This window comes from Dermochelys coriacea, chromosome 21 (assembly GCF_009764565.3).
Source record: "Dermochelys coriacea isolate rDerCor1 chromosome 21, rDerCor1.pri.v4, whole genome shotgun sequence".
Taxonomy (NCBI): domain Eukaryota; kingdom Metazoa; phylum Chordata; order Testudines; family Dermochelyidae; genus Dermochelys; species Dermochelys coriacea.
The window spans coordinates 13,052,160-13,072,256 of record NC_050088.1 but is presented as its reverse complement, the minus strand read 5'-3'; the positions used below and the strand labels follow the sequence as shown (position 1 = coordinate 13,072,256).

The 20,097-nt window shown below is 46.4% G+C and overlaps 1 protein-coding gene across 2 annotated transcripts in view; it reads left to right on the top strand.

The window, feature by feature from the left end:
- The window catches only part of KCNC4 (potassium voltage-gated channel subfamily C member 4), a 54,360-nt gene extending 35,831 nt beyond the window's left edge, over positions 1 to 18,529 (top strand). For both annotated transcript variants that reach the window (XM_043500480.1, XM_043500479.1), the window contains exon 4: positions 17,759 to 18,529. The gene's annotated coding sequence lies outside the window, so the exon portion shown is untranslated. The remainder of the gene's footprint in view (positions 1 to 17,758) is intronic.
- The last annotated feature ends 1,568 nt before the right edge of the window (positions 18,530 to 20,097 follow it).

The following is a 20,097-nucleotide window of genomic DNA, read 5'->3' as shown; positions in this document are numbered from 1 at the left end:
TGCGCTACATTGATGACATCTTCATCATCTGGACCCATGGAAAAGAAGCCCTTGAGGAATTCCACCAGGATTTCAACAATTTCCATCCCACCATCAACCTCAGCCTGGACCAGTCCACACAGGAGATCCACTTCCTGGACACTACGGTGCTAATAAGCGATGGTCACATAAACACCACCCTATATCGGAAACCTACTGACCGCTATTCCTACCTACATGCCTCCAGCTTTCATCCAGATCATACCACACGATCCATTGTCTACAGCCAAGCTCTACAATATAACTGCATTTGCTCCAACCCTTCACAAAGGGACAAACACCTACAAGATCTCTATCATGCATTCCTACAACTACAATACCCACCTGCTGAAGTGAAGAAACAGATTGACAGAGCCAGAAGAGTACCCAGAAGTCACCTACTACAGGACAGGCCCAACAAAGAAAATAACAGAACGCCACTAGCCATCACCTTCAGCCCCCAACTAAAACCTCTCCAACGCATCATCAAGGATCTACAACCTATCCTGAAGGATGACCCATCACTCTCACAGATCTTGGGAGACAGGCCAGTCCTTGCTTACAGACAGCCCCCCAATCTGAAGCAAATACTCACCAGCAACCACACAACAGAACCACTAACCCAGGAACCTATCCTTGCAACAAAGCCCGTTGCCAACTCTGTCCACATATCTATTCAGGGGACACCATCATAGGGCCTAATCACATCAGCCACACTATCAGAGGCTCGTTCACCTGCGCATCTACCAATGTGATATATGCCATCATGTGCCAGCAATGCCCCTCTGCCATGTACATTGGCCAAACTGGACAGTCTCTACGTAAAAGAATGAATGGACACAAATCAGACGTCAAGAATTATAACATTCAAAAACCAGTTGGAGAACACTTCAATCTCTCTGGTCACTCGATCACAGACCTAAGAGTGGCTATCCTTCAACAAAAAAGCTTCAGAAACAGACTCCAACGAGAGACTGCTGAATTGGAATTAATTTGCAAACTGGATACAATTCACTTAGGCTTGAATAGAGACTGGGAATGGATGAGTCATTACACAAAGTAAAACTATTTCCCCATGTTATTTCTCCCCCCCACCCCAACCCCCCACTGTCCTCAGATATTCTTGCTAACTGCTGGAATTAGCCTACCTTGCTTGTCACCATGAAAGGTTTTCCTCCTTTCCGCCCCCTGCTGCGGGTGATGGCTATCTTAAGTGATCACTCTCCTTACAGTGTGTAGGATAAACCCATTGTTTCATGTTCTCTGTGTGTGTATATAAATCTCCCCTCTTTTTTTTCCACCAAATGCATCCGATGAAGTGAGCTGTAGCTCACGAAAGCTTATGCTCTAATAAATTTGTTAGTCTCTAAGGTGCCACAAGTACTCCTTTTCTTTTTTCAGAAATAGAGAGTAAGACTCGGGGATTTTGTGGGGAGAGGCACCAAGCTGTTGAGGAATCAATTGGATTTATTTTTCTTTTCCACCCAAAAAAAAATAGGTGTAATTTTTTTTCAGGGGGAATCTGTACATGTTGCGCTGGTTTTTTTGGTTTGCAGCCTGGAATAGCCTTTTAAAAAGACCTTCCCTTCACTATGTTTTGGAGATCTAGCGAGAAGAAACATTTCCAATTAAGGAGAAATGTCCGTGGAACAGCAGCAGGTCCGTTTTATTCAGATTCTCCGAAAAATAAATATTGGTTTCTCTGCGTTTGCCAGAGTCCTGAAATGGCATTTAAAGACCTTGGTGTTTAAGTGGTTTTCACATAATCTTCAGTCCCAGCTTGATGGCCTTGAGGCCTGATTCGTCCGTTTAACTGCAGGGCCCAAGTAATGGCAGTGCAAGCTTTAATTAAATGTGCGTCTGCTCTGGGCTGGAGGTATCATTTGGTCTTCGTGCCCATTCAGTCCTTGGCACCTCTGCTGCTCACAGGAACAGAGGGATGGAGGTGGCAGTGACACCTGTTGGCTGGACTGGAGTGAAACCATAGACACATGGCTTCACGCAGCTCACTGAATAGCCCTCTGAGTGTAACGTGCTATTACTGCTAACCCAAGCTGGATTTGAATCCGTGATTTAGCAATAAAAACCTCCTTAGCCTATCAGCAGTGCCCTGAGTCCTCCGATGAAGTGAGCTGCAGCTCACAAAAGCTTATGCTCAAATAAATTTGTTAGTCTCTAAGGTGCCACAAGTATTCCTGTTCTTTCTGAGTCACCAAGAGGCTCGCCAGCTGTGGCTAATCAATTACACCTTGTGCAATGCAATGCAATCACACCTTGTGACAGGGCTCTGAAGCTAGAAGCTTGATTGGAGCTGTGTTGGGATAAGAGAACTTGACCTGAAGTTGTTTATGGATCCAGGGTAATTTCTCAAACTCTCCTATTAACAGATACATTATCAGGTCAATGCTGTTGAAAATATAGTGCCGGAGTGTGTTAAATCCCGCCCCCGCCACATGCACACCCCCAGGGCATGCCCTCGAAATGGCTGGGATTGCTACAGCTCCTGTGTTCGCTGTGCTGAAATTCAGTACATACACACATTGCGCACACAGACTCATCCAAGGTGCATACACACTTACTGCACAAAGACCCATCATGCGTGTGTGTGTGTGTGTGTGTGTATGAGCACTCATCCATACATTAACGACACCCACAATGCATGAGCAGTGCATGCAAAGGATACACCTCCCCTCAAACATTGCGCGCGCACACACACACTGTTACAGTACACGGCACAAGGCCTATCTATGCATATACTAAATTTGCACATATCTATATCCATGGACAACCCCCACATCTACATAGATGACATCTAGGACACATCTGCCAGCACACTGCTGTGGATTCAAACTCACTTGGAAAACCATGTGGGGGTCTGGTGGGGATGGCAAAAAAGACACAGTCCATCAAGGTGTGGGGTAGTTTGGTCCAATAATGAAGGCACTGGAGGGCAGGGGGGGCGGGCAGCATACCTAGGGTCTTTTCCCAATTTAGTTACTGATATGCCTGGGGCAAGTCTGCTTCCTTTCCTTGTCTGTCTTGTCTCTTTAGTTTGCAAGGTCATTGAGAAGGGGGACTCTCTCTCACGAGGTATATGCACAATGGGACCCTGGACTTGGCACTATTTTAACACAAATAATAACGAGCGTATGCAGCCAGCCAGCTCATCCTCTATCCTGGCCCTATGCATTAGTCCCTATTACTATTCCAAAACAGGACCCACTGTTCTAGGTGCTGTACAAACACAAGGGAAAAACAGATGGTCCCTGCCACCAAAGTGCTGACACACTCATCACTCTGGTGCCGGGTTGCCTGTCTGAGCCCGGGGCACCAGAAATCCTACATTTCCTTTACCAACTCCTCCACCACCAGCTTTAGCATGACTTTGAGGAAGTCACTTCACCTCTTCTCTGACTCTGTTTTCTTCTCTGTAAAATGGGGATAAACATGCCTGGTTGTTGTGGAGATCAGTTAATGCTTGTGAAGCCCATTGAGATCCCTGGAAGGAAGATCCGTGCAAAGTATTGCTCTGTTTCTCAGGAGAGTCCTGAAGGAGCTGCGAAAATGGAAAGACCTAACGATCAGCTGGACAAGAAATGGACACGGCATGAAAATAATTGCATTGTCCAGAAACCATATGTACCTGGCTTCCCCTGCACTGCCAGTAAAAATCCACAGTGCCTATTTAATGACAATAAAAAATGTCAGTTAGGCAATGCCTATGAGGAAATAAGAGAGCAAAGGCAGATGCAATATAGATGCAGTCCTAGGATAAAGAGAGAGCTCTCTACTCAACCTTAAGCTACTGATACATTATTAGGTTGTCCTCCTCCATTCTTCTGGGCCTACCAAGAAGCTATTGTCATGCTCTTGCCTCCCAACCAACACCCAATGGAAAGGAATGATTCCTCCAGAAGGACCATAAAGCACTGTGCAAGACATTTGTACAAGGGCCATTTTCTCTGACTGTTGAAATGCAGCCATCTCTCAGGTGGAACACGGCAGCTGCTCAACAGCACAGTGCAACAGTAAATGGCACTTCAACACAGGAAGAAAAGAAGAATTACAGCACTGGATCAGTATATCAAACAGCAGCTAAAACTGCAAAGGGGAAATGTAAGTATTTCATCAATATACAAAGTGCAATGGGAAAGCCAAATCCCAAGGGCATGGATGCTTTAAAGTAACAGCACGGGGTATATGGGGTGAAGGAAGGGCTTATAGTGATGTGTTTTGGTTCTCCCCCTGCCCATCTATGTGATGTGTTAATTGGAACTCATTTTAAATCCCGGCCATCAACAAGAGATGTTACTTACAAGGCAAGCCCAGAGGATGCAACTGCGAAGTGACTGCAGAAGGGAGGTTGCTGAGAATGCTGCTTTGAATATTTTAATTCCTGCAGTTTTAGAGGCTTTCATAGTTCCCTAAAATAAAATGAAAGGGAGGAAGGAAAATGGTCCCAGAAAGTTTCATGTTCCAGCTCTAGAAAGAAAAACCCCTTGAAAGCCATTTGTCTGAACGATTAAAGTTAGATTCTAAGGGCTGGAAGCCTGGGTAATGATATTCAGCAGAGGAAGGGGGAGAAGCTGCTTAGAAGTCACAAGTATGATTTTTTTTTTCCCCCTTGCTACGGCCTTTTTCTTCCACCCTGGTGGCAAGTGGTGTGTCTCCAAGGGAGAATCATGAGGTATCCAGAGGGCAATCGTGTTCATGTAACCCACATGAACCCAGGCTGGCTTTGTCTTCCTCTAGTGGCTAGCTCTCACAAGAGGATAAGAACCCACTATAGCTGCCAAGGAGCATCTGGCTCAAGTGACAGAGCCTTGTGCCTTTTAGCACTGAACATCCATCATTCACTCCCCCCTGAGGGCCCAGCACTTGTTGTTTCAACTTTGAAAACCTCTTGACAAGAAAACCTCTCCATTCCTTTCAACCAACAAGATTGGCTTCCCTACATCTGAAAGGATTCTGTGAGCTCTCCAGCTCCTGTCTCTGTTTGTTTTGTGTGTGTTTTTGCTTGAATGGGTTCAGGTTCCAGTGTTTCCTGAGCTGCTCTGTCAGCTCAAACAGGTCCTTTGACAAAGAGAACCAACAAAAGCAGGAGATCTATTGTAGGATGCACATAATCAGAGCAATGTGGCATGGGTCGAGCTGTGTGAATAATTGGTTTTTATTTTTTTATTTTTTAGTTTGAAGCATGTACTCCCATGTTTATATTGCTATTTTTGCCATGCTAGCCTAGGTAAAGCCAGTGCAGATATGTCTACCTGAGCTACAATCACCTCTCTGATTAGAGTGTAGACATACCCATGGAGGATTCCAAGCTATGACTGTGGGCAGGGCACTAGGATAGCACGAGGAGAGGTTACTGTAGCAAATAACATAAGGCCCCAATCCTGATCCCATCATGCAAGTGGGAGTTGGCTCTGCTGTTATGATCGCATGCTTACTTGGGGTAGCTTGCTTCAGAGTAGAAGACTGGCTTTGTGACCATGGCACTGAATTTAGATTCGACAGAGTTTGTTGCAGATCCAGGAATGGCATCCAACTCTGTACAGGACCTTGGGCAAGTCACTAAATAGCTCTGTCTCTGTTCTGAGGAGGTGAATTCTTCTTTGTCTATTTAGATTGGGGCAGGGACTATATTGTCTTATGGGCCCCTGATGTCGGTCAGGGACTGGCGCAGTGGGGGAGCTCCAATCTCGGTTGGGGCCACTATAGTCTCTGCCATAATACAAATAATAATTCTATGAATGCAGATTGCACTCTTGGCATTGCTATCTGTTAATGGGACTAAACAAAGTCCTTTGTTGCTATTATTTCTTATCTGGGTTAATTTCTCAGATCGGTGAAGCTGTTTTCAAAGGCAAGTCCCTGGGGGATCTGGACAATCATGATTTTGATGCAAAAACAGCTTGGAAGGTAAAGGAAGCTGGGGGAGTGAAAAGCTTAATGGTGTCCTGAGAAATCCATAGAGCGGGCTGGAGTGTTCCTAGCTGCCCTGGAGGACAACAGAAAGCTTTTAAACACTGCCTCTCTCTCCACAAGCAGGGCAGGGTGTTTGCACAGATGAGAGGAGATGCTTTGAGCAGCAGCTCTGCTCCTGGCTACAGTTGGCTTTTCCTGGGAGATCACTACCAAGCCAAGGTCCAAACTCAATCCTCTCCCCATCCAGACAGGAACGAGTATTGCCAAGTGCTAGAGTCCTGCAGGTATCTTGGATTACCCCACACCTCTGCTTCCCTAGGACACTCCCCCTTTCAGCCCTGTCTAGGGCACTGCCACCCCACCGCTTCCATCAGCTGGATACATGAGCTGTGATCCTATTCCTGACTCTGCCTCCTTTGAGATCATCTCTTCACTTGGATAACTGCCTCTGCATGCAATTCCAATGGCATCTGCCCAGTGTGGTGGCTCAGAGGTTCACACACAGCCTCACGAGCTTTTTGGCTGGCCTTCAGCTTCTTCGGGGGAACAGGCTGGTCCCAGGCAAATGGACCGCTCCCCGTAGCAGGGAAACAAATTGCTTCAGTCTTGGGAGACCTGGGTTCAAGTCCCTCTCTGCCACAGACTCCCTGTGTGACCTTGAGCAAGTCACTTAGCTGCTCTGTCTGCCTCATTTATTAATGCCCCTTGGAGTCAATGGAACTTAAGAGCACTAAGCTGTATAGCACAGGTACAGCTCATATCAAAGAGTCTGGACCCTCTCCACTACTATCTGTATGGGAAAGAGCTAGAGAATTTAGAAAAGCAGAGTCTTTCTATAGGTTCCTTGAGCCAGCCACTATAACTGACTAAAGCATTCGACAGGATGGTTAAAACACCTATAGAACTGATCTGTCCCATTCAATCGTATAGGAGTTTTCTATGGCAACTTCTAGAGTAGCCCGTTTTCCTCCATATGCAGTCTTGATTTAAAGACTGGCTGACTTGGTAAAAGGGCTGCTGCAGCTCAACTGGCACTTATAGGTTGGATGCAGGAATCACAGGGTGAAGCGCTATGGCCTGTTATACAGGAGGTCAGACTGGCTGGTCAGGATGGTCCCTTCTGACCTTAAAACCTATGACGCTATGGATGGGAAATTCTAGGGGGCTTTTCCATAAGGCACCACCACGTTGTGTATCACTTTTCATCTGATGCTCTCAAAACACTCCCGAAAGAAGGGAGAAGCTGGTGCTCAGAGAGCTTCAGTGAACTCAGCTGGCCCAGAAAAGAAAGTCGGTACTCAAATCCAAGTCTCCACTCCTGTGCCTTATTAAATGGATCTCAAATTGCCCCCCTTACTGTGGGGTCTGTCTGATGGCCCTTCATTAGGGAAGCCCAGAGCTGGCACACCCACAGAGGCTGCAGCGTGACTCAGAGCTCCAATCAATACTGATGAACTCATTGACAAAGAGAACTAGAGCACTATGGGTTACCATTGCTCTATGTTTTGGCTTTGGGACATCTGGTTTTTAGTGAGGCATGATTGAGCAAAACCACGCCTGTGAAAATCCACCTGAACATTCGCTGGGGATGGGAGCGGATCAGAATCCCAGCACTGACCCTATGGGGAGTTTGGTGCTGGATCCTTTGCTGGGGTAAATCAATAGATCTCTATTTATTTAGATCAGTAAAAACTGGGTCTCAGGCTAGCATCTCTAAACCAACTCCTTTTTGGAGATGTGAAAATTTTTGGTAAACTTTTGCTTTCATTTTTTGCTGGTCTCTGAGCTACCTCCTCCTAGTGTGGTCCAGGAGGGATGCAACAATCCCTGGAATCGTGAGTGAAAGGCTGCTCTCCTGAGTGGCAACCTCCCAGTAGGGTAACCACATGTGCTGTTTTAGCCGGGACAGTCCCTTTTTTTTTTTTAAGCCCTGTCCCAGGTGTCCCAACTCTTTTTGGCAAAAGTGGGCATTTGTCCCATTTGCTCTTGCCAACTGATAAATGGGAAAAATGCCCATTTTCGTCAAAGTGGGGTGGGGAGGAATAGGTGTATGGGAGCAGTGATGCCAGCCCCACATGTGGGGGAGGCAGGGCTCAGGTGGGGGGCAGGCAGGGCTCGTGTGAGCAGCGACACCAACCCCAGCATCACCCCGGGGCAGGAAGGGCTCTGGGAGAATGGCGATACCAGCCCCCTACGTGGTGGGAGAAGGCTCAGGCTATCCCTATGCAGTATCCCTTTTTCCCTGGGGAAATATGGTCACCCACGTCCCAGAGATCATCTGCTTGGGACATTACTGACAGACTTGCAGCCCCAGTAGTTTGGATGAGGCTTGGCAAAGTAGCCAAACATTTGGAGAGTCGCATGGCTCCAAATTCCAAACCGGTTTAGAGGTTCTTCCATCACTAGTTTGAATCTCCTTTGCAAGCAAATGACACCACATGAAATTCAGCAGGGAAGGTCTAGCGCTAACTCCCTATCACGAAAATCCCACTGATCGCCATGAGTGCGTCTTACCATTCTGCCCAATGCAGGGGTCTGGAACTGGATAATGAGACTGTAATAAATTAGGTATCAGATTTGGCTGAGCTGGTTGGTCATGTCTGGGCAGGGTCTTGGGGTGTTGTCAGGACTGAGCGGTGTGACACAGGTGGATCTCAGCATAGACAGGGCTGGGTGGTCAGGTTTGCCTGTAGAGAACTAAGCAACCTGTCTCTCTCTGCCAAGATGGGATCCAGGACTGGGCTATTAGAGGGACCGGGAGGTCAGAGCTCCGTGAGGGCTGATGACTGGACTAGCGGGTCAGGGCTGATTAGCAGAGCTGTGTGGGTGATACGAGCTAGGAAAACTGGAGATGCCACTGGCAAGAAGGAGGAGCATCAGCAGAGCTGTCTGTAGGAGCCCAGCACTGGAACAGCAGGGATACTGCAGGTCAGGGCTGAAGTGTATTGCTAGAGCTGTGTGGGTGGGAAGCTTACAAAGCTCATTCCCATAACTACAAGGGACGATATTTGTTATATACAAGGCATCAGAAATGTACGTGGTGCTTTGCAAAACAATAATGGAGTCCCAGCCCAGAAGGACTTAACATCCAAAAAGCAGAGAGTTTTTTTGTCACCTTACCGCCTGGATCAGGGCCCCATTGCGTTTCTTGCTGCAGACACGCATAGCAAGAGACGGCCCCTGTCCCAAGGAGCTATAGACAAAGGAAACAGAGGGGAAGTGACTTGACCGGGTCCCACAACAAGTCGGGGACAGAGCCAGGAGCAGAATGCAGGTCTGTCTGATTCCCCGCCCAATGCCCTTGGCACTAGGCATCACTGACTCCCAGTAGACTTTCATGGAGTTACTCATATGAATAAGTGTAAAACAGGGTGGAAAAGGATTCCACACCTGATCCTAAATTAAGACACGAGCAGCAGGAAGAAGCAACAAAGGGGAGCAGGCAGGGTGGGATTAGGGTGAAGAAGTTTAGTCATTTGCATCCCTCACCCAATGGATGACAATGGAGGGTCCCACTGAATCTTGGTTTCATCGTAAGACTGGTTATACGGCTCCTTAGAGAAGAGAGTTTGGGGTAGGATGGTGTGAGAGGACAGGGTGGTGGGGAAAGCAAGCAGGAGCTCCGTAATCTGGGCCCTATATTTAGTGAGCACTGAAATTAGTGGAATTCACATGAAGTAAGAAATAGGACTTTAAAAGGTAAACAGAGGAGAAAAAGCCCTTTCGATGAGCCAGGTTTCTCTGACTAGAAACCTGGGGTATGAGTCTGCTGCCACTTACAGGAGTACACTGGAGTGGCTCCACTGGCGTGACACTACTGTTGATTCTGATCTCACTCCAATTTAAGCTCCTGGCATCTATTGTACTGCCAAGGACTAAGAACTCCCTCCCTCCTGTCTCCAGATTTTCTGGAGAAATACCTTTCTTAAAAGCAAGAGTTTATTCCCCATTCAGCTTTGGAGGACTTTTTTTTTTTTCAGTGTGAGCAAGGAGATTATTAAAGCCTATGAGATAATCTCTTTTGCTACAAATTGCGCTTCCTTGCACTCATGGGATCTGTTATGTCACAGGGAGATATACCCTTGGGAGAAAAAGCATTGGGGCTTCACCTGAAGGGCACAGTGTTGGGTTATTTTTTTATATACACATCACACAATTAGCCTGTGGAATGCATTGCCACAAGATAATGTGACAGTGGTGAGTGTCTATTACGGGTCCCCCTCTGTGCCTGATCCACATTCATTGTTACAGCCACCAGCTACAGAGCCTTGGCTTGTTATCTATGCTTTTAGCTTTGAAGGTTACTGATTCAGTCCCTGTGTGTTGGCCGAGGGGGGTGGCCATAACAATAGCACTCACACAGAAAACCTCTGAAGTAACAGAAACATTTTTCTCCCACATGTTCATCTGTAAACAACATGTAACTCATCAATTAAGCATGTCCTGACCCCTTCTAGTGGCTAATCTACATAAAGCACAAGAGCATGCTGTTTCTACCAGGAAATAGAGAATTAGCTCAAGTGATAGAAACCTCTGGTTAGAGCTGGAGATACTATAGTCTATCCCAGATAAGACAGCCTCTGGGTTCGGGGATTGATTATGTATAGGCTTGGCAGAATTGGATTTTTCTTTTCTTTTTTTAATCATTTTAACAGATATTGATTTTTTTAAAGCATTTTTTCTATTTGTATCTATTTAAATGTTCACAGTTGTCAGAAATTATGAGTGGGTCAGACAATAATGATTTAGTGGCAGTAGATGTGGAGATTCAAAATTTAAGGGTTTAGAACCCTTAAAACACAAATTGCCAATGTCATGTCAAAACATCGGCACTAAGCAGCCTTAAATCAAACTCAATGTTCTCAAGCCATTTTCTTCTTTTGCCTATCTGTCAACTTTGATGATTATTGGTGGAAATACTCTGTCAGTTTCTGCCTGTGCAGTGATATAGATTTTTTTTAAACCAACAGTTACTGATTTAAAAAAATGTAATCCATCCTAGCCTAGTTTCAGAGTAGCAGCCATGTTAGTCTGTATTTGCAAAAAGAAAAGGAGGACTTGTGGCATCTTAGAGACTAACAAATTTATTTGAGCATCAGCTTTCATGAGCTACAGCTCACTTCCCGAAAGCTTATGCTCAAATAAATTTGTTAGTCTCTAAGGTGCCACAAGTACTCCTTTTCTTTTTGCATCCTAACCTAGTTATGTATCATGTGAGCTAAATCTCTTTGCCCCCTTCTAGTGGCCAGACCATGGAAGGAGATTTAAATGACGCTGTCTGAGTGAATGGGGCTGATTATTTATTATCTAGCAGTAGCACACATGGCCTTAGATCCAGAGCTCCTCGGTTCAGTCCCTGCAGATTTGACCCATCCAGGGTGATTGTTACAGTGGTAAATATTTTTGGAGAGATTTTCCCCTCTTACTATTTTTCCTAGTCTAACCCCTGATCCCTGTGTCATTTCATTGCTGCCCTAACAGATCCCAAGTTTTTCAAAGCTGAAGGTTATTCATTACTGAGCTTGCTACCCCTTCCCAGGTGATTTAACTTCCCACAACTGTCATCTAGGCGGTTCCCACTCTGACAAACAGCAGGGGGGATTTTAAAAAAGGAAGATTTTTAGATGTATAATGCATGGTGGCTGATCTTCTTCCTGGTGATATCTCTTTCCCTGCACGAGATAAGCCAGCGTACCTCTCTCATGGCTTTGGTGCACATGAGCTAGCTTGTCTTCCCCCAGCAGGGGATGTAATGTCCTATCAGAACATAGCCATCCAGGTATCCTTCACGCTCCTGGCACAGATCTGTTTAAAGGGCCAGATTTCCAACTGCTCAGTGACCTCGATGGGGCCAAAATGTTCACTTCCCTTTTGGCCCAGTGCTTGGCCAATACTCAGGGCCTTACAGGGTTGGGATCATTGGAATGAGAAGTAGTTTCTACCTAACTCGTAGCATCAAGCAAACGGGCAGCTTCCTGCTTCAGAAATCCCCATGCCTGCCACTCCAGCGAGCTCTGTGCCCAAGAAGTTCTGTCTCTCTGCTTCCTCTCAGGGTCACGCTCACAACTACTTCTCCAGGCTTCCTGCCTCAAACACACACAGGCTGCAAAACCAGTCTCCTAGCTCCTGCAGTGGTGGTCAGGGAAACTCAGCCCACACAGCTGAGCTGCAACCGGCCATGTGCCTTGGGCAGTCCCTGCATTGTTTGTAGCTGTCTGCTATAAAACGGGCTTAAGTGCTCCTTCCATTGAGTCACATACCCCCTGAGTTTAGAGGTCTATGATTGTCTTTGGATCAAAAACTCTCCTGAGGGCAGCCATTAGCATCTTTCCACATAACAGTTCCCTGAGATCCATCCAGGCAAAAGAAAAGCTCAGCAGACCCTTTAATTGCTCGCTGTGTTCCAAAATAAAGCTTTGCTTCTGCATTGATCCCTGTTCAAGATGCAGTCACCCCTCATCCTGCCCTACCTCTTGGCACCCAGTGGTCTGTGTGCTGTGTCCATGAAGGCCATAAGGTATAGCAGGCACATGGCAGACTGCTCCAGCTAATCTGGAAACTGATCTCTGCCACTGCAGTCTTTGAGGCTAAAAGGATTTTTTTTTTTAATGTTGGGAATATAGGTCATCCCTAACCTTAAAGAAACCAAACAAGGAACCAACAAGCCTAAGCTGCAGTCTCTTGTGTCTCAATGGAGACTTGGTTCAAATAGTGCATGTGGAGGGGACTCTAGTCAAAGGAAAGGAGATGTATTTCTATGAAGGACCTTGTGATTTCATAGAGGGTCTGGTCTGGCCTACATTAATGTATGGTTAACAAGCCGCCCCCAGCATCAAGGAACCTGCGGTTAGAATTTCTATGGTGGTGTAGCTTCACACTGCTGTTTTCAAGAGAAAGCAGCCCTTGATGGGCAGACTCAGGCAACGATCACATGGGATACCTACCCATCTAAGATACTATCCATCGCCAGCAGTGTCATAGCATCTAGGCACTTCACAATCTGTAAGGTATTTATCCTCACCACACCTCTGGTAGGCAGCCAGGAAAGTGCTTTTATCCATATTGTAGAGATGTGGGAACAGCAAGATTAGGATCCAGATATTTAAAAATATTTGGTTCATAGATTCCAGGGCCAGACAAGACCATTGTGATCCTCTAGTCTGACCTCCTGCATAACCCAGGCCAGAGAACTCCCTTAAAATATTTCCTAGAGCAGATGTTTTAGAAAAACAAAACCCAATGCTGATTTAAAAGTTGCCAGTGATGGAGACTCTACTATGACCATTGATAAATTGTTCCAGTGGCTAACTACTCTCACAGTTAAATATATACACCTTATTTCCAGTCTTAATTTGTCTAACTTCAACTTCCATCCATTGGTTTGTGTTAGACCTTCCTCTGCTAGACTGAAGAGCACATTATTCAATATTTGTTTCCCATGTAGACTGCAATCAAGTCTCCCCTTAACCATCTCTTTGTTGAACTAAATAGATTGAGTTCTTTGAGTCTGTCTCTACAAGGCAGGTTGTCTAATCTTTAATCATTCTTGTGGCTCTTCTCTGACCCCTCTCCAATTTATCAACATTCTCCTTGAATTGTGGGCACCAGACCAGACACAAGATTCCAACAGCGGTAGCACTAGTGCCAAATATAGAAGGAAAATAATCTCTTTACTCCTACTTCAGATTCCCCTATGAATGCATCCAAGGATTACATTAGCTCTTTTGGCCACATCATAGCACTCGGAGCTCCTGTTACACTGATGATCCACAAAAACAATGAGAAAAGGAGTACTTGTGGCACCTTAGAGACTAACAAATTTATTAGAGCATAAGCTTTCGTGAAGTGAGCTGTAGCTCACGAAAGCTTATGCTCTAATAAATTTGTTAGTCTCTAAGGTGCCACAAGTACTCCTTTTCTTTTTGCGAATACAGACTAACACAGCTGCTACTCTAAAAACAATGAGGAGTCCTTGTGGCACCTTAGACTAACAAATTTGTTAGTCTAAGCTTTCGTGGGCTAGAACCCACTTCATCGGATACATGGAGTGGAAAATGCAGTCGCAGGTATAAATACACAGCACATGAAAGGATGGGAGTTGCCTTACCAAGTGGGAGGTCAGTCTAACGAGACAATTCAATTAACAGTAGGATACCAAGAGAGGAAAAATTACGTTTGTAATGGTAATGAGTGGCCCATTTCAAACAGTTGACAAGAAGGTATGACCATGACCCCCAAATCTTTTTCAGTCACTACTGACCAGGATAGAATCTGCCATCCTGAAAGCAGGGCCTCCAGTCTTTGCTCCTAGATGGACACATTTACATTTAGTCGTATTAAAACACAGATTGTTTGCTTATGCACAGTTTACCAAGCATTCTAGATCACTATGTATCCGTAACCTGTGATCTTCATTATTTACCATTTTGCCAAGTTTTGTGTCCTCTGCAGACTTCATGGGTGATGGTTTTATGTTTTCTCTGAGATCGCTGATAAAAACGGTAAATAGCGTAGGGCCAAGACTAGATCCCCACTAGAAACGCATCTACTCAATAATTCCCCATTTGCAATTGAGGCCATTTAATATGTGCCGTGTTAATTTTATATTGTTGTAGTTTTTGTTAATCAAAATGTCATGCGGTACCAACTCAAATGCCTTACAGAAATCTAAGTATAGTACATCAACACTATTGCCTTTATTAAACTTGATATCTTTTTTGATGAGATTACCAGCTAGTTGGACAGGATCTATTTTCCATAAATCCATGTTTACTGGCATGAATTCTATTACAGAATTCCCACTGAAAGTGGGGCCCCAGGAGTGGCCAGAGGTGTGTGTGGGGGCAGGTAGAGACTTGTATTCTGGGACAGATCCCAGCCTTGTCACTGGCCCCTCACTCCCATCTCCTCCAGAAATTAATGGGAGTTAGGTGCCTAAATACCTTTAAAAATCCAGGCCTGAGCCATTTGCCTAAGGGAGTGTGTGGCAAAGCAGGGAACTGATCCCATGTATCTGGAGTGTCCTGCTTACTGGGCCTTCCTTCCTCTCCGGAAAGCCATCTGTGGGCAGGGACATACCATTCATTTCTATAGTTGAACGGTGGCTCCTCGCCCACACAAGTTGGGCCAGCTCTGCTCTCCTCCCAGGATGTGAGTTAACGGGTCATAATCATTTCCCACTGCAGCTGCCTCTCCTGCAGTGACAACCAGGGCGAAGACAGCTTTTGTACATTCCTACCCTGCACCCTGGGGAAAGCAAGAATGTAATCGGATGGACCATGATTAATTTGGGAAAGGTGGCTGCTCAGTGGCACTGCACCTGCCGTTCTGCACAGCAGCTGGCACTAAGGAAGGATCCATGGTCCATTTTCATTTTGTCGCACTGACCTATTCTGAGGTTGTGTTCATGTGTTTGTCACCGGTACCCAGCCAGGGGTTGGCTCCTTGGTAACTATTCTGAAGCTGTTTTGAATGCATAGATCTCATTCCTGCCTCTTTCCAATGCATGGTTCACATACATGGTGCATGGGTCAATCATTGTTGCATTATGTACTTGAGCTGGATCCAAACATCCCTGAGACCCGAAAGCGGAGTTTGCACATGCTCCTTTCTCAGTATTCTGCCTAATCTACCCCCCACCCCACCCCCGATCTCAGAATGCCATGAACGTCTGGAAAACTTGGATCCCACCTCGATGATAAATTAAACACTCCCCTGACTTGCTCTTAGAGACCTAGGGTTGCCAACCCTCCAGGACTGGCCTGGAGTCTCCAGGAATACATCCAACCAAAATTGGCAACCCTATTGGGAGCCCAGCCTCCCAGTCCCCGTATTTATTTTTTCCTCCTTGGGAGTCCAGGCTATCCGTTCGGGTCCTAAGCCCACATCCTCAATGGTATTCAAGCTCCTAACTTCATTGAAATCAATGGAAGGTAGGAGCCCAAGTACTTTTCAGGATCTGAGTTTATAGCACTTACCTCAAGAGTGTGAGTAGTCCCAATGACTCCAATAGGACACTTACATGCTTAAAAGCGAGCCTGCATTTGAGCTCTGCTGAATTGGAGCGTCAATCTTTTGGTGTTTAGGTACTGAAGAAGGCAGGGTGGTAGAAAGAGACCAGTGCAATGAATGCACCCTCCCTATCTGAATGAATATACCATCCTGTGCTGTTCAGATCAGGCAGTGGGAAAAGTGATGGGGCTTCCTTTAATTATCCTTGGGACAAATTCTGATCTGGTGTAACTCTGTAAGTCCATTGAGTTTGGATTTACATCGGTGTAAGAGATCAGGATCTGGCCCATCTGTGGATTATCCCACCATCCCCAGCTTTCGCATGGCAATAACAATACCCTGTTGAGGAGAGAAAATGCCTCAATGATCACAGGGCTGGATTCTGATCTTATTTCCACCAGTCCCAATGTGACTCTGCTCACTTCACTGGAGTTACTCTAGCTTGCTTACACCAGCATAGGTGAGAACAGAATCTGTCCCATGGTGGGTTGTCTAGGCATCCGGTCCCAACTATGCATGGCATGTCAGTTGTATTCTGTGGCAATGAGGGGTGTCGAGTGATTTCAGAGTGTCCTGTATTGATGACATAGGAAGGACTATGTTTCTTAAACATCCGGTTAAGGAAATATACAAGCTTTATGTTATGGTGAAGGCTTTTTCTAAAAGAATCGTACTCCCATTATGCTATTAGTCATTTCAGTCAGTTTATTAGCTGGGTGGGATCATATAAGTAGGGGCCTTGATAGCTTTGGTCTCTGGCAGAATCTGTTCCTTTGTTGCATTTCCTGATTATAATCAATAGCAAATTCTTTTCTCAAACCTCACATGGGGTCCCTGCACCTAACTAGCTAGGTAAAGGCCCCAGAGGATTGCCAGCTATTTACCAGCTCCACTCAGCCTGAAGTGAACTCAGGGCAGCTGGGATCTGAACCCAGGCAGTGGGATGATGCAGGGAATTGTCAGTAGAAACATAGCCCTGGGGGAGATGTGCAATCTTGGGGTTCATGCAGGCTCATGCCTGGAGTGGTACCCTATCTGGCATTCTTAGCCAAAGTAAGGGTCCTCATGTGGCCAGCCCTCAGGGAGCCCCACGAGGGGTGGTGGTACTCTGCAGTGTGGGATTGCAAACAGCTATCAGCTACCTCCTTTTTCTTCATGGCCAGTTGGGAGTGATGCCCTGTAATAATATGGGGTTACCGGGTGGAAAAGGTTAAGAACCTCTGCTCTTCTGAGTCCCAGCCAGGGTGAGGATCGTCCAGTGCCCAGGGATGCTCAGCTACGCGGTGGGACTCCAAATAACTGCAGAGTGATTGTACTGTACCCAGCCCTCAGCGGTGCCCATCCCGGGTGATGCCAGCCCTTCATTTAGCCGGAGCCTTCTCTCTCTGACTCACCCCAACTACCATATGGTCTGTCTGGGTGGCTTCAGTGTTACCCAGGCTTTAGAAAGCTGAATGAATCATTCTTTCAAAGCATCCTGGTTTCTGGACCCACAAGGCACATGGATCTCATTCTGTCTGTCTATCTATTTATTTAAATCCCCGAGCAGGAAGTGTTGAGAGGAGAATATGTACCATGGTGTGTTTAATGCCTGTGTCCTTTAAATGCAGAGAGCTGCAAAGTCATCCCCTCTTCTAACTATCCCCAAGCCGAGGTCGTCACCTTCTCTCAAAACTTTGGTCAGGTGCTGGCAGGCCCAGAGAACAAAAAATGCGTTAGTGGGGCCACATCTGCCTGCTCTCAGCCGCATGGGCAAAGCTCTTTTTTCTGTGAAAGACTCTGAAAATCCTTGTTTTTGCAGGACTGTCGAATCCCCTGTGACTCCCTTGGAAGATGGGATTTGCTCAGACCATTTGCCGGGTCTAAATGTACCCAGGGCAGGCAGGCGAGGGAAGAGGGGGACGAGACCGGATTCCCCCGCCGCGCTGTAACCTTGCTTGTTGTGCACGTGTCTGACGTATACCATGGTCCCCGCCCTGCCCCACTGACGATGCCATTAACGACTCCCGTGCTGTCTGTTCCGATGCCCCCTCTCGCTCCCCTCCATTTGTTGACTGACCCGTTGGCTGGCGTGATTGCTGTAGTAACTTAGACGGCGCCCAGATCTCGCCGCAGACGACCATCATGGGGTGTCAGCTGCTCATCACGGGCGCCCTGTCGCAGGCACCATCTGTGCTCTCACCGTGTCCATCCGCCGAGCGGTAGCTGTGGACTATTATTTTTAGACTCTGTGACGTTTGCTCCGGCCTCCTCCACTGTACAGATGCCCTCTCTAGAAGAGGCAGCTCCTGGGATTGGTTTGGGACCCATTGGATGATGGCTCCTGAGGTGCATGGGGGTGGGGGGAAAAAGCCTCCAAGAAGTCCAAGTGGCAATACTAGAGTAGCCAATGACTGAGTGCAATAGCAGAGACCAGGTGGACCGGCTGGCCTGATATGGCCAGCTTCTTTCTAATGCTGTTACATATCTCTGTGACCACGGCAATACTAATCCCATTACCTTATATGCTGTACACATGCCTCTTCCTGTCAAGCAGTACTAGAGTTTTAATAAAGAGATCTGGGAGCTGAAATTTGGCTCTTGTATGTGTCACTGCCTCTGCCTTTCCTTTGCGTGAGCTAACCAAACGGGATTCAGTGATCAGCCAAACCCACTGCACCTATAAACTGCAGCCAAGACTCTGTATAACCCTGTAACACCCTAGGCCTGTATCCTACAGTACAGTCCCCTAGGCTCTGTGTCCAGATCCCTGGACTCTGTGGCAGGGTCACTGGATTCTGCCTTGAGACACCTGGGTTCCACAGTGCTCTCGGTGCAGCAGACTGGGAATTCCATGGCAGCTTCATTTAAATGATTCCTGTTTTTATGTGTGTGTTTTTTAATATGAATTTCCCTATTTGGCAGCATGAGATTGTAGAAGAAACACACTCTTTCTGTAAAGATGATTAGCAGGGAAATAGTTAGCAATGTTGACATTTTAAATGCCATCTTTAGGTTTCAGAGTTAACAACCTCTTGCAAGGAATAGAATCATTTGCACCTCGCTGAGCTGTTGTGTCAGGCTGCCTGCAGATTCAGGAAGACAGCACTATATTGGTTTTATATTAGGTTCATATTTTCAATGGTGTGGTTTTTTGTTTGTTTGTTTTTGTTTTTTGCAGTCATAAGGCCTAAAAATATAGAATCGGATCCTCAGCTGATGTTAACTGATGTAGCTCCACTTGAGTCAAAGGAGTTGCACTGATTTGCACTAGGTGAGGATCTAGCCCCTAATAGTTTTAAATGACCACTTAGGTTCTCCAGCACAGGATGGGGATTGAGCAGCAAATGGCATGGAATGGCAGTGTACATAGGAGCCCTGACTGCACTGCCTAGTTCCAGGTCACTGTTGTAATTAGCTTGTGGGACATTTAATTTAAGCTCACAAGAAAAGCATGTTGGGAATGACTGTGGAGAGAATGTACAGAGAGAGGCTGGAGAGAAGGCCGGGGCTGATTTTTGTGAATGATGGTGAAATGCGATGATCAGAAACAGAACTAGAAGGTTTGAGCCCCTGGGAATCTATCGCTGGGAAAGGCCTTCCATAACACTGGAAAGAAAGCAGTGCAACGTACTGAGTGATCAGTGGTTTTGTGGCTGATGGCCAAGCATCAATTAAAGATTAAAACCTTTCTCCAAGACATTTAGAGAACTCTATATTTCCCACTCAGATGAGATCAAGCCATTTGCAAGCCAGGTTGGCTGAAAGCTGCACCACTGGCTTCATAATTATATTAAACTCCATGGCCCGGTTCCAAAATTGCCGCTATTTGGCTTTCCAGAAGATCAGTGCTGAGCAAGCAGCTTCATTATCTGGGTCTGAAAGCCGCTCAGAGTTGCTGTGTAAATGAGCCCGAGCACCTCAGTGATGCAGGACCATAGTGGCACTTGCTTGATTGGCCATGCTGCGGGATGAGTCAGTGCCCGGGCTCCATAGCCCAGAGTTTAACTTCTCAAGCCAGGGTGGCCCTCTTGCACCACCCCGAGGGGGGTAGAATAGGGATCACAGAAAGGCCGAGCAAGGCAAGCCCTGGTGGAGATGTCAAAGATAGATGAGTATTTGCTGCAAACTATCTAGGCTAATGCAGGGCTGGGCCATGTA